This window comes from Dipodomys merriami, unplaced genomic scaffold (genome assembly GCF_024711535.1).
Source record: "Dipodomys merriami isolate MVZ:Mamm:240054 unplaced genomic scaffold, mDipMer1.0.p SCAF_239, whole genome shotgun sequence".
Lineage (NCBI taxonomy): Eukaryota > Metazoa > Chordata > Mammalia > Rodentia > Heteromyidae > Dipodomys > Dipodomys merriami.
The window spans coordinates 1,722,770-1,726,816 of record NW_027203815.1 but is presented as its reverse complement, the minus strand read 5'-3'; positions in this window follow the sequence as shown (position 1 = coordinate 1,726,816).

Below are 4,047 nucleotides of genomic sequence, written 5' to 3'. Positions count from 1 at the left end.
GCAGAGATGGAATTACTATAGAAATACAAATTACTAATCCCCCCTTTCCTTTTCACACATGCTTCTCCACCATGTATGGTGGGGGCAGCAGTTCAGTAAATAAACGTCTTTTCCTGCCTTAATCGTGTGTGATATTCTCTTCCTACGCTAACTAATGAAACCTGCCTATTTCATATATCTAACATATGGGACCATGACTCAGATTGGGTGTTTGAGTTGGAAATGTTAGAATTTCCTAACCACCATTTTCTGTGAACCAAACTGCCTTGAGACACCACGCAAGACTTTTCCCCAATACCATTGCTGGCCTTCACATTCATGTCCACACCACTTCTCTACTCTGGTGAGTGAAACTAGTCTCTATGGCTCTCAGTTGCTCAATCTCTTTTCAGATATGGCACCACACCAGAGAGCTCCTAAAGGCTGTTCACCTCCAAAGCAGAGGATGATTGGTTTGGGGGGCTTGGCCATTTCTCTCTAGTGGGCTCTGGGAGAAGTCAGGAGGCCACTTCTGCCAGGTCATCTCTCCTTCACTCACCAGACTGACTCTCCTACACATTTAATGGTGTGTTGGGAGTCATGCCTGAGCTGTGAAATCCCTTTGAAATGCCTCTTGTGCTCACTGGGTATCAGAGCACCTAATATTTTATGCTGTTCTCAGATTTAGACAATTTTTGCTGCTGCAATGGTACATGATCAGAAGTCTGTTTACTATCAAGCTCTTTTTGCTCTCTGCTATTCATGTCCAACTTTCTATATCTCTCCCTATCATTTCTACAACTATTTGTATTGTGCTCTGAAGAGTGCGACATGGGCTGGGTCCAGGGGATCCCCTCTAGGTTCCCTCTAAAAGGCTAGCCAAACTAGGCTTCATTTTTTGTTCAGGCTTTCTTTGCATTTTTTAAAAGATATTTGCCTTCTTGAATTCACCATATTGGCCAAATGGTGGGTTAAGGGTTTAGCTGCCTCCAATCCTTACCCTTCCTCCAAGCTTACTTCTCCTCCATTCATCTATTCAAATGTGCCTTGCTAACAAGTCGCTCTTTTCACAGACCCTGCTAACTGAGGCCTAACCATCTGACGTGCTTTGTTACCAAAGATGTCTTATAATTGTTGTCAAAAATTTTAGGTTTTGAGTTTTGCCTTTTTTGTTTTGTATTGTGTACTCTAGTACTGACTACGTGATTCTAAAATATTGGTATATCTGTGCTAAGATTCTCCCATCTAACAATTTTGTCATTGAATAATATTTGGTCAATTCTTGATAAGGACCAGGTAAGCTCGACTTATTCTACTTGATCTCATTGTTGCATTAACTGGAAATAACAAAGGGCTTTTGTAGCAAAGATTGCAATTCAAAGCCAGCCAGGACTGAAAAATCTCTAAGACTCCATCTCCCAACTAACCTGCAAAGAGCCAGTCTGGAAGCATGGCTCAAGCCTCTTATCTCTAACCAGCAAACACTGCAAGTGTTATATAACTCAAAATGGTAGAGTGCTAGCTTTTAGCAGAAGTGTTCAGGGAAAGTGCCCAGTCCTTGAGTTCAAACCTCCTTGAATACCAACTGGGACAACCATCCCAGCAGTGAGCACCCTTTTTCATAATTATCAAAAGGCTGTAATGTAAGGTCTGAACAGGGACATCTCTCCTTCTTGGCTAAGTTTCTGCCCAATATCTGTTACATAGATAACTGGCAGACCTGGAAGCAGTCACCTTCCCCTCCTGCTGGGTTCCATCCTGGGCGACCTCGGGTCACCAGCCTCCCATCTGAACTTAGGAGGGTCTCAGACACTGAGGTCACACCCAGATCCATTGTGGCATTACCTTTCTACCATCTGGCCACATCTCTTCCTGTCCTTGGCCTAGATAAGTCCTGGCCCAGACATGGGTTGCCCCCCTTCTTTTTCAGCCATGTTTCTCCACCATGCATGGTATGGGCAGCAGTTAAGTAAATAAAATTCTTTTCCTACCTGAAAAAAAAGAAATACAAATTGCCCAAACAGAACCAAGAAGAAATAAATCAATTAAACATGTCAATATCTTACAATGAGATAGTAGAAGTAATCAGAAATCTTCCAACAAAAAAAATCACAGGAATTGATGGATTCACTACAGAATTCTTTAAGATTTTTAAAGAGGAACTAATACCACACTACTCAAGCTCTTCAGAGAAATAGAAACAGAGGAAGTAATCCCAAACTCATTCTATGAAGCCAATATCACATTCATCCCCAAACCAGGCAAAGACACAACAAAAAATCAACTACACACCAATCTGTTTGATTAAGACATATGCATAGCTCCTCAATAAAATTGCAGCCAACTGAATCCAGAAACATATATAAAAAATCATACAATATGACCAAGTAGGCTTCATCCCATAGATGCAGGGATGGTTTAACATATGTGAGTCAATAAATGTAATCCATCACATCAATAGATCCAAGGTCAAGAACCACATGATTATCTCCACTGATGCAGAAAAATCTTTTGATAAAATTCAGCACTCATTCATGTTAAAAGCTCTGAAAAAATATGAATAGAAGGAACATTTCATAAGACAATAAAAGCCTTATATGGCAGATCAAAGGCCAATATTATACTTAATTGGGAAAAACTACAACCAATTCCCCTAAAAACAGGAACAAGGCAAAGATGTCCACTCCCTCCACTCTTCTTCAATATAGTTCTGGAATTCTTAGCCAGAGCAATAAGGCAAGCAAAAGATATTAAATAGATCCACATAGGATAGAAAGAAGATAAACATCTCTTTTTGCAGATGGCATTATTTTATAAATTAACGATCCCTAAAGCTCCATCTCCAAACTCTTAGAGCTTATAAACAAATTTGGCAAAGTAGCAGGATACAAAATTAACTCACAAAAATCAGTATCCTTTCTGTACAGCAACAATGTACAAGTAGAAAGGGAAATCAAAGAAAAAACTCCATTTTCAATAACCTAAAAAAAAGTATCTAGGAATTCACCTAACCAAAGATGTAAAAGGTGTATTTCATGAAAGCTATAAAAGGCTAAAAAAGGAATCATAGAGTTTACCAGGAAATGGAAAGAAATGGGAAAAATATTTATCAGCAATATATCAGACAATGGTCTAATATCCATTATATATGGTGATCTCAAGAAACTAACCCTTCACAAACCTAGCAAACCAATCTTGAAATGGTCAAGGGAGCTAAAGAGAGACTTCTCAAAAGAAGAGATAAAAACGGCAAAGAAACCCATAAGGAAATGTTCATCATCCCTGGCTCTAAAGGAAATGCAAATAAAAACAACTCTGAGAATACCACCTTTCCCCAATCAGAATGAATGGCCCACATCCTAAATTCAGCCAATGACAAATGCTGGAAGGGATACAAAAAAGAAACATTACTGCATTGCTAGTGGGAATATATACTAATACAACTTCTTTGGTAAGCAGTCTGAAGGTACCTACAAAAGCTAAATATTGACCTCTCCTATGAACTGGCCATACCACTCTTAGGCATCTACTCTGAACAACAGGAACCAGTATACAAAGACACACACACACACACACCTATGATTATTGCAGCACTGTTCACAATAGCCAAGATTTGGAAACAACCCAGATGAGCCATAAGTGATAAGTGGACCCAAAAATTGTGGGACCTATATACAATGGAATACCTTACAGCCATTAGAAAGGACAAAATGATGGTATTTTCAGGGAAATGGATGGAACTAGACCAATTTATTTGAGTGAGGTAAGCCAAGAACAAGACAAACGGCACAGGGTCCAACTGATACGTGGATGCTAAGGCCAAAATGCAAGAAGGTATGACAAAGTAAACAGGAATCAAGAAACAAAGGACAGCCACTCATTTTGTTGTATCACCATTAATGACTCCATGTTCTTGACCATTTAGATGGTGGAAATATGCACGCAATGAAAGGAAGCCCGGAGGAGGAATAAAATAAGTAGGAAATGGAACAACATACAACAAAGGGGCCCATCAGCTGCACTGGTCAGAGAAGAAAAATAACTAAGCAACCCAAATACAGTGATGGG